The sequence below is a fragment of the Schistocerca serialis genome, chromosome 9, assembly GCF_023864345.2.
Source record: "Schistocerca serialis cubense isolate TAMUIC-IGC-003099 chromosome 9, iqSchSeri2.2, whole genome shotgun sequence".
NCBI lineage: Eukaryota > Metazoa > Arthropoda > Insecta > Orthoptera > Acrididae > Schistocerca > Schistocerca serialis.
Genome location: NC_064646.1, coordinates 426674009 through 426687341, shown reverse-complemented (window position 1 = coordinate 426687341; position 13333 = coordinate 426674009). Strand labels below are relative to the sequence as shown.

Below are 13333 nucleotides of genomic sequence, written 5' to 3'. Positions count from 1 at the left end.
CAAGTTAATCAGTACAATGTGGTGACAAAGCAGACTCACTTTACATAGGAAAAACAGTAAGAACGTGGGAGTACAATTTTTAAACACCATGTGGTATATCTGTGGCAGAAACCCAGTTTCTCAGTTATGATAATACCCACTGGTCATGAAAGCTCTGCACAAAACACTTGGGTAATTAAGATAGGATTCTTTTACTTTTGATCAAATAAATACTGCACTCATAATGTATGCTGAGAAAAGAAGCTAGTGTCCCTGTGCAGTATAAGAATCATCATAAAATATAGTGGCTGCTACCCTCTTTATATAATTCAGTGGCTGTATTGTTTGACAGAGACTGACATTAAAATACTGTGGAAATTACTTCAGTAAGGTCAAGGCCTGGACAAATTTTGCAGCTTCTGAGTGGAAGCTAGTACTGAAATGAAACTCATTTCTAGTACATGCATCAATTTTGTTATTGACTTCGGGAAATCAGATGCTTTTTCAATTAATCAAGAGTTATTACCTATGTTTGCACAACAACTGTTTGTCAAATACATTTTCTTGTACATTATAAAATATAGAATTCCACTGAAAACCATATTATGTTAGTAAATTGAAGACATAAAACACTTCTTAACTGCATGTGCATGATTTGAACCCTAATTGGAAATTAGTTTCGACAAACTTTGAAGGTAAGGAGGCTTAGTATTTTGGTCCCAAGCAGTGGTGTAGTGTGAGGGGAGACTTTCAGACTTAGTCTCCCCTGTTTTCATTTTTAAAAAAGATGCAATAGTAATTCACAACAAAAATATTAAAAACTTTCTGCTAAGAGCTCTAAATGCACAAAGACATCGGTTTTGTAGCCCGCGCCACACCCTGAGTATTGGTGTATCTGCCTGCTTGAGACTCGACTGCTCTTAGTCTCTGCCTCCCTTCCCTTACCTGGGTGTGTTGGCGGCTTTCTCGGCTCCCCTCCACTTTCTCTCTTCCACGAAGCCGGTGCACTGCACTTGCTAGCAGGTATCGAGACTAGTCTCCGCTGCTTTTATGCCGGCTTTTAACACGGAAGTGAACAGTCGCGCGGTTTGTGTTCATAGTCATTCTTGTGTGATTTTAGTGCATATTTCATTCTGTCGCCACCATGAGTGAGCCAGCAACTGAACATCTTGTAGAATTTTTATTAAAGATGCCTTTTTCTACATCGATGTACCGTACGAAAAAAAGTGCGAATTGAAGGATAAACGACCTACTCCTATACTCAGTGTAGTTTTAAGTGAAGCCAAACAAAAATGCACTTTTCAGACAGCCTGGTATGAAAAATATACTTGGCTGACTGCGAATGTAGTTAACAACAGATTATATTGTTATATATGTCTTCTGTTTGGTGGTGAAAAGGAATGGTGCAATGAGGACATTTGCACAATGAAGAACTTTGACAGGAAAGCACCGAAGCATCAGATATCAAAATGTCACCTGCAGAACAATGAATCATTTCAGTTATTGGGCAAAAGTAGAATTGAGCACACTCTTTCTGAAGCCGCTCGTCTGACAGCATCAAAATACAATGAACAAGTTGCATCCAAGAGGACAGTATTGGTTCATCTTACTCAGGCAATTGTATTTCTTTGTAAACAAGGAATAGCCATTCACGGCCATCGAGAAGAGAAAACCTCAAGTTTCATAGGTAACTATCTGGAATTGTTAGATTTACTAGCTCAAGGAGAGCAGTTAATCCGAGACCATCTGTCATCATCTTCAAGTTCCTTTAAAGGGACTTCTTCAGATATACAGAATGATGTAATAGAATGATAACGCTGGCAGTTAATGAGAAAATAAAATCCAAAATTCAGAACAGCAATTTCATTTCGATTCAGGCTGATGCAACATTAGACGTGTCATGCAAGAGTCATATGAGTATAGTATTCAAATACTGTATTGCAGACAAAATTGAGGAAAGATTCATTGGATCTTATGATGTTTCTGGAGATAAAATTGCTGCAGGTTTGTCAAATATTATTCATGCAGTGTTGAAAGAATGGAATGTGGAAAGAAAAGTGGTTAGTCAAACATATGATACATATGATAGCGCTTCAGTAATGGCGGGCAGAGAAAGAGGATTACAACAATTGGTGAAGCAGTTCTGTCCCTGTGCGGTGTTTATGCATTGTTACGCACACCAACTGAATTTGTTACTGTTACATACTTCCAAAATCATACAACAAGTACGTATGTTTGTAAGTGATCTCACTGCATTTCATTTGTTTTTCAGCAAATCATCAAAATGAACTGTATTGCTAACTGAGGAAGGATTTAAACTGCTACATGCAAGCAACACTCACTGAAACTTTCGTTCCAGGGCAGTTTCAACAATATCTAGTCATTTCTCAGAGCTATATAGCGTTTTTAATTACATAATTGATGATTCAGACTCTCAGTGGGACCAGAATCTTTAAGCTTTGCTGTGGGAATGAAACGGCGGACGGATGATCCTACCTTTGTCTATTTGCTTCGTTTCTACCGAGCGTACTTTGTTTATGTTGATCATTTCTTTAATGTTCTTCAGTCAAAATCTGTCATTATAACTACTTGCCACGACAAAATGAAAACTGTTTTGAGAAACTTACAACAGTTAAGAACGGAAACATTCATTCATGAATGTATTAAATGCAGCTTGTGTTTGAATGGCAACTTATCATTCTGTAACAATCAAAAGACATCTCTCAAGGCACTAACTTAAGAGATACTGGATTTGCAAATTGTTCAGATACAAAGAAGATTTCAAGACTTTCCCCAAATTCATTTTGTTGAACTTTTGAACGAAAAGTGTTTCCCGAACTATCAAAAAGAATTCCCAAAGTTGAAACTGCATCAGTTACTAGATCAGTACCCTTTTTTTTTTTTTAAACAAGAACAACTTGACAATGAACTGTGTAACATGTATGCTGATGAGAAAAAACACTTATCTCCAAGAATCCTCTTAAAGTACATTGTCAACAATGATTTAGTCTCTGTTTATGAAGAAACGACGAAGTTCCTGCTTTTGGTTTTGACCCTACCTGCAACTACGGGCAAGCGGTCAACAAAGCATGAGTACTCTTAAATGAGTGAAGAATTATTTAAGGAATTCCGTGTCCAACACTCAGCTGTTGTGTTTGAGCACATTACGAATAGAAAAGATACTACTTGGAGAGCTATCCAATGATCAGATCTTTGTAGACCGAGTTATAGACTTCTACGTGGAAAGCAAAGACAGGCGCATAGCACTTGTGTACAAGAAAATATAAGTTCTTCTTCTCTTGCTGCTGGAGTTCTACAAAAGTGTCATCATTTCTTGAACAAATTAGTTATTATTATTATTATTATTATTATTATTAGTGGTAGTGGTAATAGTAGTAGTAGTTGTTGTTGTTGTAGTTTTTGTTGTTTTATTTGATGCATTTTGTTTCATTTGCTTAAATTATTGTTTATTGTACTATTTTGTCTCCCTATAATAAATGTAGAGTCTCTGCAACCTTTAAAACCATGCTATGCCACTGGTCCCTAGATTCTGCTATCAATGTGCTTCAAGCATAGGCAATGGTTTTCTTTTATTACATTTCTTTATCTTATAGTTGTTACCATAGAATGAAGTTAGTTATTTATTTAGGCACAACTATAATTTAAATCTCAAAATCCCCTTTCCCATGTCTTACATCTAGATAACAGATGAAAACTACAGTGTATATCTTCTTTTCTGACACTTCCTTCCTCTCTTCCTATTTCGTTTTTGTCTTTGTATATGGGTGTGTTGGTGGGTGGGCAGATGTGTGCATGTATTTGGCTTACAGTTCAGAACAATTTTACTCATAGAGTAGTTCACAACACTCTAATGAGATGCATCATAGATGATAATGCTGTCTATGAAACAAAGTCCAGTTGTATATTTGCATTACTTGTTTATTTATAATTTTGAATATTTAACACATGGACATCTGGTGGTGCTGAGTAGTGAATGAGTTGTAGAGCAGAGAGAAACCTACCATGGCACTAGTAGTACCGAGCCCACATTGCTTGAAAAAATATTTATGTTAACACAGGCGGCACTCACAGAGTTTTATTTCCAAAAAAGGAAATACTGTTGTTTCTATTGCCTCACTTGCCACAAAATTGCAAATGCAAAGTTTCAGTGAGGTGATTAAAACATGCCAGAATGGGACAGTTTGTGGTAAGGCTTTGGATAATGTGATCACTATGGCTTTTGATACTGGACAATTGCTGTTGCAACAGGACATCCTCCAGCAGTTTTACCATTCATCAACTGGAGTAGTCAATGCCAGAAAAATTTCTAGAATTTTAGATAGGTCAATATTATCACAGCTATTTTTCTGAAAAATGTTATATAATTTTATACACAATATGTTACATTTCAAGCTAAAATCTATGAAAAGGAATTATATTATTTTTGATGTTACAATCAATATGTACTAGCTCTGAATGTACAGGTAACATTATTTTTTTTAGAAACATTTTAAATTAAAAAAAATTTTTGGCACACTTCAAATTTCTATTATTAATTATGCAATGTGGTACAGCTTGTTATGGTTGTTTCTGGATTCATTTATAAAAAATAGTATAAACTACTATAAATTCATTTGTCAAGAAAAATTGTAAACCATTTGGAATATTGTTATTACCACAGTGTGAGGAGGTTGTAGTGGGCATGCCTATGATGTGGTCAGACATGTTTTTGCATTTTAGACAAACAATGTAATTTTGGCTTTGTTAATGTGAAAGTTCAAAAGACAGTGTCATATACTAAAATGTGACTCAAATAACCATCAAAAAAATAAAAAATCTGCACACACATTCTTCATAATTGTTTACATTAACTGGAACATGATAACCTAAAATGTGAAAATTTCAGATTCAAGAATCAGACCCTTCAATATGAAGAACTGGACCCAACTGCATGAGAAAAGATGATAAGTAAAAAGTTGATTGTAAATCTTACTCCTATCAAATCTTATGGAAAGACTTAACCATAAAGATAGTTGCAACAACAAAGGAAGGAGGGATGGATTACAAGTGTAGGCATCATCTGTGACCAGTTAACTAATAATGAAGTTTTGTCTGGTGCAGAAGGGAGGGTGATTTTATGTCATTTGCAGTTTATGTATGTATGGGTATCTGATCATATGAAGTAAGAAAACTGAGGGCTGCCCAGCAAAGTAAATCATATCAACACTGATGATGTACTATCAATAATGATCGACCAGATCGAATGAAGGAGGACTTTACAACTATGAGCATGGATGGTTGGCGGGGGGGGGGGGGGGGGGGGGGGAGCCTAAACTATTTGTGAACTTAATTTGTTTGTGGACTTGTGTCCTTGTTAACAAAATGAATAGGGACAAGGGTAAGAGTAAGACAGAAGTGAAAGCTGTAGGATCCACTCAGGACATGGCTGAGCTGAATGAAATCATAATCAGCAAAGAAACTGTAAAAACTGAGATTTTGCAGTTAATTTTGGGAAAAATAGAGGAAATGAAGACAGATGACAACAATAAATCAGACAAAGTTCAAGATCAAATGGGTCAACTTAGTAATCAAGTTACAGAGATAAAAATTAGGTTGCAGGGGGCTTAAAAATATGAATGAAAAAGTTGATGTTTTAGAAAATAGACTTATTGTTTTGGAAAATGAGCTGGCAGTTGAGTCAGTGAAACAGTCAAAGAATATTGAGTATGTCAGTGTTGAAAAGAAGGCCATAGCAGAAAAAATTGAACAAAATATTGTCAGTTTAAACAAAAAAAATTTAAATGTTGAAAACAATATGCAAACTAATGTAACTGTTTTAGATCAAAAAATTTCAGCATTTCAGGAAATTTATGTGAACCAAAGTCTGGGTGCAAACAATGGTATTGTGTGGTCCAACACTCCTATCAAAAGTTTCCCATCAAACAATTTACATCCAGCGGATTTTCTGCACCACTATAGAGACAGATTTGTGTCAAAAGATGTCTTAGAAGGTGAAGCTCTGTCATCAGTAAATATAAATTTAAGTCAGTGAGGAGCATATCAAAGTTCTGAGAAATCGTTTTTAAATAAATTTTGCTTGGTAGCTGAACAGGGGAGACTCAAAAGGGAATTTTTGAATGGTCCTAATTATAGGAACTTGATGGTACTTTGAAAAAGTTTTGTAAGAATCAGCTTAAAAAATTACCATACCTTGAGAAACCATTTGACAAAATGACCTTGGTAGATGCACTTAAAAGGAGGTTACCAGAAAGATGGCAGTGGGATTTAATACACAGACCTGATGATTATCTTGAACAATTATATGATATGTTGACAGGCTGGATAGGGCAGTAGAAAAAATATGTACCATAATAATCAGAATGATAGGAATCACAATGGGAGTAATTACAGAAACAGAGATAATGGTAACTTCCATCAGGGTCAAAATGTTGATAGAGACAGAAATTTTGAACAGCAGCAGAATAGGAATAATGGGGATAACCATGGGCAATTTAATAAAAGAAACAATCACAGAAGTAAGTACTTGGGAAATGTCAGTTTGTCTTAAAGAAGGTCCACAAGCACAGGACCCCCAAGTTACACATGCAATTAGACAATAATAACAGTGTTAATGATATGGCACATGTGTCTGAAATTGAACAGAAGGAATATCAGATTCCTCATTTATGTTTTGATCAAGTTTTTGGATACTACATTTAATTATGGGAATATAGATGCTAATCACAATCCAGAATATGAGAGTAATGAGAATTTTGATGTAGTATGTACGAATGATTTCTTCTCTCGGTCGAAAAACAGTGTTGTTGATGCATGTAAAACAGGTGATGACTGTATTGAATCTGAACTAGGTGGTGTTTTTGATGTAGATGTGAATGAGAGCTGTGAAGTAACTGAGATTGGTATGTCTGAGACTGGTGACTTATTGCAAATGAATATAGGTGAGGTAAGTAACTTTGACAACAATGAGACTTGTATTGTTAGTGATGTTGTTGATGAAGTAATTTTGGAGGACTATGATGATGATGAGTATTGGGTACTTTTAGAGTTTAAGAATAATGAAGTTTCAGAGTTATTTGTAAGTGATGTTTACAATATAGGTAAGGTAAGTGATTTATACAAAGTTGTAAGTGTGAGTCATGGAATACCAGTCCAGTCAAAACAGTTGTTCATTAATGTCATGCGTAGCATTGATTGAAACAGTAGAGGTGAGTTATCTGTGAGCCTAGAAATAAAGGATAAAACTGTCTGAAGTTTGTTTGGGATAAGATCGATGATGGCATAGATAAATGTGCATTCTGAAATAAGTTAGTTGTGGTTAGTCATAATTTGTATCCCAATTGGTGGAATGAAGTGAAAGAAGATCTAAGCAGGAAGTGTAATTTTTGACAGTGTTGTGGTGTTTTGGGTACTTTCTGTAAGAAGTGATGTTAGTTGTACCATGGAATACATTCATTGTGTTCAATGTTTACTGACAAAATGAGTAACCAAAGTAATGCTATTAAACTAGTAAAGTTGATAAAATCCTGTGAAGACAGTGTGGATGTAGTATTTGATGAAATTGAAAGTGATCTTTTGCATGAAGTATCTGACAACAGAGAAAATATTTCAGGTTTTGGGTGTCCTTATATTAAAATTAAGATTGATCATTGGGAAGGGAACTGTTTGATTGATACAGGTAGTCCAATTTGTAGTATATCTGAACAATTTAGAGGCAGGATCAAGTATAGTAAGAATTTTGTGGAAATGTCTATTGTAAAGATAAGAGAAGCTACTGGTAAGCAAAGAAAATTGTTTAAATCTCTAGTACTGTTAACTTTTAGTATAGAAGACAAGACCTTTGAACATGGATGCATAATGATCTCTTGTCTGGAAGAAACTATACACTATTTTTGCAGGCTCATACAACCATATAATTATGTTTTGTAATAAATCTGTGCTTAAGAATCTGATAAATTTATGCCATGATACTAAATGAGTAGAACCTTTTACAATTAGGAAACAGGACAATCCTATTAAATATTTAGTAATAAATTTTCATATCTTGTATTGTAAAAACTAGGAATAGTTTCTTAGTATATCTGCGTGTGCCACTTTACTAGTTCCTTTTTTCCATTGCATTCAGCTCTGTTTATTAAAGTATCATATGTGAACACTTTTTAATCCAGTCTGACATAAGCCATGTGAGCTTGTTTTTTTCAATATAAATAGGCAGTGCATACGCCGTGTGATGTGAAGGATGCATTTAATAGCATACTTAGTACACAAAACGAAGTTTCAGGATTTAATTTGAAAGCTAGACAGGAAATTACCTATCTGTTGGGCTGTGTGAGGATAAATCTAGGAAAAAAACTGAAAGATGTGGAAGGATCCACTCCCACACTAATGTACGGCTGCAACCATACTAGTCCAGACAACCTACAAGAGATCATAGGTGCTGGCTAATGTACTCAAGTATCTGTCAGCCACATCAGTGTTGTAACTGAGATTTGTAAATTGTTAGCCAAGAAATTATCCTACATGGAGAATTCATGAAACTATTTGTTTAAAAATGTCATCACTGATATGGACAGTGTTATCCCAAATAAATGTATGTTTGCTCATGTGGGAGAATTAACTTACCAATACAATTATAACTTTAAATTAGTATATATTTTTTATATATTGTAAATTAATCTTATAGGCCTCTACACACATACGTTAGTTTGTATGAACAATTAGCAAATAGTGTGGGAGATGTTTAAGAGTATAGACAGTATAACAAGATGTATGTATTTCTGATTCCACACACTGATTTTGGTTCTCAAGCTACTCAACTACGTCATCACTCAAAGTTATTTATAACTCTGATTACCTGTATTTATCCTGAGTACTACATTATTGTATCTTATTGGAAACTGAGTTGTGGGCAAACTCATGCTTAACTCTGTTTAGGGTATCCCTGGTCATCACGACTGTGGGTGTATATTCAAGGAGAGCATGCAACTATTGATTGAGGCTAGATACTTCCTATTATTACTCTTTACATATGATTGAAATTATTGATGTAGTATTGTGAACTTCATTCAGTTTTTTGCATAGAAACATTTTTTGCTGGTGTGTACCCAGTGTGGTTAGGATTCTTGGGTTGGTCCCCACATCGTAAGCTGAGACCCTAATATTTTTTCATTATTTTGTCCTTTCATGAGTCAACATATCCTTGCATACTCTGATATATGCGGTTGATTGATTTTGTGCTATATATCTACTCATGATTTGAGTATATTCTTCTGGTCTGTACCTGTCATTGTGAGTTTTTCAAGCTAGTTCACTCATCGTACACTTAGGCTATGAATTTTTTTCTTCTCTTTTGAAGATTTTGAAGGAGTGACTTTATAGATGCTAAGTTCTAATTTGTAATCCCAGTAATTTACAGTGTCTCAGCACTTATCTCTATAGTTTAGTGTTGTAATGTTGTAGTTCTCACTTTGTAGCAGTTGTCTTGGACAGACTGTCCCACAGATCTGAAAATCTGAATGCCATATCCTCATATGTGTATAAATTATGTCTTGTATAGTAAATATCTTTTTATGTTTTCCGTAATATGTTATGTATCAGACACTTCTATACACCAGTATTCTATCTCTTGGCCTCTTTTGTACACCGTTTGGTAAACTGGTAGATCATAAAACATTGTAAACAAATTATTTCCATATTTTATGAGGAAGGGGTGGGGGATGTTGTTGTAAAGGGACATCCTCCTCTAGCATTACTTTTCCTCAGCAGAAGGTCAATGCCAGAAATATTTTTGGAATTTTAGACAGGTCAGTAGGCCTATTATCTCAGCTGTTTTTCTGCAAAATTTCATATAATTTTATACACAATATTTTATATTTCAAACTAAAATCTATGGAACAGAATTATGCTATTTTCGTTGTTACAATCGATAAGTACTAGCTCTGAATGTACAGTCGAAATTATTTTCTTAGAAACATTTGAAAGTATGTACACTTAAAATTTCTGTTATTAATTATACAATCTGGTACAGTTTATTATATTTATTTCTGAATTCATTTATAAAATAGTAGTATAAACTACTATAAATTCATTTGTCAAGAAAAATTGTAAGCCTCTGTAACAGTGTTATCGCCACAGAGTGAGGAGGCAGTAGTGGGCGTACCTCTGATATGATTAGACTTGTTTTTGTATTTTAGATGAACAATGTAATTTTGGCTTTGTTAATGTGAAAACTCAAAAGACAGTGTCATATAGTAAAACATGACACAGACAAACATCAGAAAAGAAAAAGTCTGCACAATTATTCCTCAAAACTATTTACGTCAATTGGAACATGAGAACCTAAAATGTGAAAATTTCAGCTTCAAGAATCAGACCCTTTGACATGAAGAACTGAAGCCTACTGCATGAGAAAAGAAGATAAGTGAACTGTTTATTGTAAATCTTCCTCCTCTCGAATCTTATGAAAAGACTTAACCATAAAGACAGTTGCGACAACAAAGAGGGGAGGGGTAGATTACACTGTGTTATGTAGGTTGACCATATGTTACCTTTGTCAAGTGTGCATACTGTTAAATTTCACTGCGTTTTAATTACTTCATTGGAACTCTGCATTTATGATTTGTTGAAGAATATGGGAAGAATATGCACTATGTTATCAAAAGCATCTGGACACCCCCAAAAACATACATTTTTCCCATATTAGGGACAGCCAGAGCGAGAGCACCAGCAGCAGTGAGTACTGTTTGTATAAAGCGTTTATTTTGCATTTTGTTTACGACCTTCCACTAAGGAAGGGATTCTATTTGTGTTTATCTGCTCTGCATAGTAACTAACAGTTCTTGATAAAACTTTACGTAGTTTTCGTGTTAGATTTCTTAGTGTTTTCTTGATCGTTTAGAACAGAAAGCGCCCTAAAACCGTCTTTTGTTTGTTTCGCGGCCGTTAGCCACTAGTCACTTGAATCAGCAGTTGTCTTGTGACAGCCAGAGCGAGAGCACCAGCAGCAGCGAGTACTGTTTGTATAAAGCGTTTTTGTACTTATTTGCTGCGCTTAGCTTTTAAATAGTTTTTCTAGGAAAACCTAGCGTAGTTTTCGCGTCTCGTATTTCAGTGAGTGTTTCTTGATTATCAGAGTAGCTCATCAGAAGATTATCTTGGGAATTTGTCACCGTATAGAGTAGGGTAAACATAGTCATGTGTAGGGACTGTGGTTGTTGTGAGCGGACGCAAGGAGAATTGGCCACTCTTCGGGGGCAGGTGGAGGCTTTGTCTGTTAGGCTCATCGAGCTCGAGGCGCAGGCGTCGGCTCGTAGTGGCGTTGGGGCAACTGTGGTGAGACCTATGCCTACTTTGGTGGCCTTGGAATCACATGGAACCCCTGATGTCGCTGCGTCTTCCGGCAGTGAGCATCTTACCGGTCAGCCATCACTCCAGGGTGAATGGCGGACAGTGGTGGGCTCGCGCGTGCCTGGCCGAAAGGCGAAGGTGGGATCTGGCCGTGTGGCAGCTGCCTTACCCCTTTCCAACAGGTACGGGGTGCTTCCTAGTGGTGATGACATCGTTTCCGAGCCACCACAGGATGCCTCGCCTGTTGGGCCAGTGGCCGATTCTCCGGCAAGGTCCCGACAGTCACAGAGGGCGGGCCTATTAGTTATAGGGAGCTCCAACGTTAGGCGGGTTATGGAGCCCCTCAGGAAAATAGCGGGTAGGTCGGGGAAGAATGCCAGTGTGCACTCGGTGTGCTTGCCGGGGGGTCTCATCCGTAATGTGGAGGAGGCCCTTCCGGCAGCTATTGAACGCACTGGGTGTGACCGGCTGCAGATAGTAGTACATGGCGGAACGAATGACGCCTGCCGCTTGGGTTCTGAGGCCATCCTTGGTTCCTTCCGGCGGCTGGCTGATTTGGTGAAGACAACCAGCATCGCACGCGGAGTGCAAGCTGAGCTTAATATCTGCAGCATAGTGCCCAGAGTCGACCGCGGTCCTCTGGTTTGGAGCCGTGTGGAGGGTCTAAACCAGAGGCTCAGACGACTCTGCGACTATAATGGTTGCAAATTCATCGACCTCCGTTATTGGGTGGAGAACTGTAGGGCCTCCCTAGACAGGTCAGGCGTGCACTACACACCGGAAGCAGCTACTAGGGTAGCAGAGTACGTGTGGCGTGCACACGGGGGTTTTTTAGGTTAGAGGGACCCCCCCTTGGGCGAAACGATAAAATACCTGACGGCTTACCAGAGAGGACATTATCATCGTCGATAAAGAACGTCCGTCCTCAGAGACCAAAAACAGGAAAAGTTAACGTAATATTGGTAAACTGCAGGAGTATCCAGGGCAAGGTTCCTGAATTAGTATCTCTTATTGAAGGAAATAGTGCACATATAGTATTAGGAACGGAAAGTTGGTTAAAACCGGAAGTGAACAGTAACGAAATCCTAGACACAGAATGGAATATATACCGCAAGGATAGGATAAACGCCAATGATGGAGGAGTATTTATAGCAGTAAAGAATTCAATAATATCCAGTGAAGTTATTAGCGAATGCGAATGTGAAATAATCTGGGTTAAGTTAAGTATCAAAGGTGGGTCAGATATGATAGTCGGATGCTTCTATAGACCACCTGCATCAGCAACTGTAGTAGTTGAGCGCCTCAGAGAGAACCTGCAGAACGTCGTGAAGAAGTTTCGTGATCATACTATTGTAATAGGGGGAGACTTCAATCTACCAGGTATAGAATGGGATAGTCACACAATCAGAACTGGAGCCAGGGACAGAGACTCTTGTGACATTATCCTGACTGCCTTGTTCAAGAATTACTTCGAGCAGATAGTTAGAGAACCAACTCGTGAAGCTAACGTTTTAGACCTCATAGCAACAAATAGACCGGAACTTTTCGACTCCATGAATGTAGAAGAGGGTATCAGTGATCATAAGTCAGTGGTTGCATCAATGACTACAAGTGTAATAAGAAATGCCAAGAAAGGAAGGAAAATATATTTGCTTAACAAGAGTGATAGGGCACAAATCGCAGAATATCTGAGTGACCGCCATCAAACGTTCATTTCTAAGGAAGAGGATGTGGAACAAAAATGGAAAAAATTCAGAAACATCGTCCAGTACGCCTTAGATAAGTTCGTACCGACTAAGGTCCAAAGCGAGGGGAAAGATCCACCGTGGTATAACAATCATGTACGAAAGGTACTACGGAAACAAAGAAAGCTTCATCATAGGTTTAAGAGTAGTCGAATCATAGCTGATAAGGAAAAGCTGAACGAAGCGAAAAAGAGCGTAAAGAGAGCAATGAGAGAAGCATTCAACGAATTCGAACATAAAACATT

At 37.1% G+C, this 13333-nt stretch overlaps 1 protein-coding gene across 1 annotated transcript in view; it reads right to left on the bottom strand.

The window, feature by feature from the left end:
- Positions 1 to 13333, bottom strand: part of LOC126419759 (uncharacterized) — a 316376-nt gene that overhangs the window by 74403 nt on the left and 228640 nt on the right. The window lies entirely within an intron of this gene.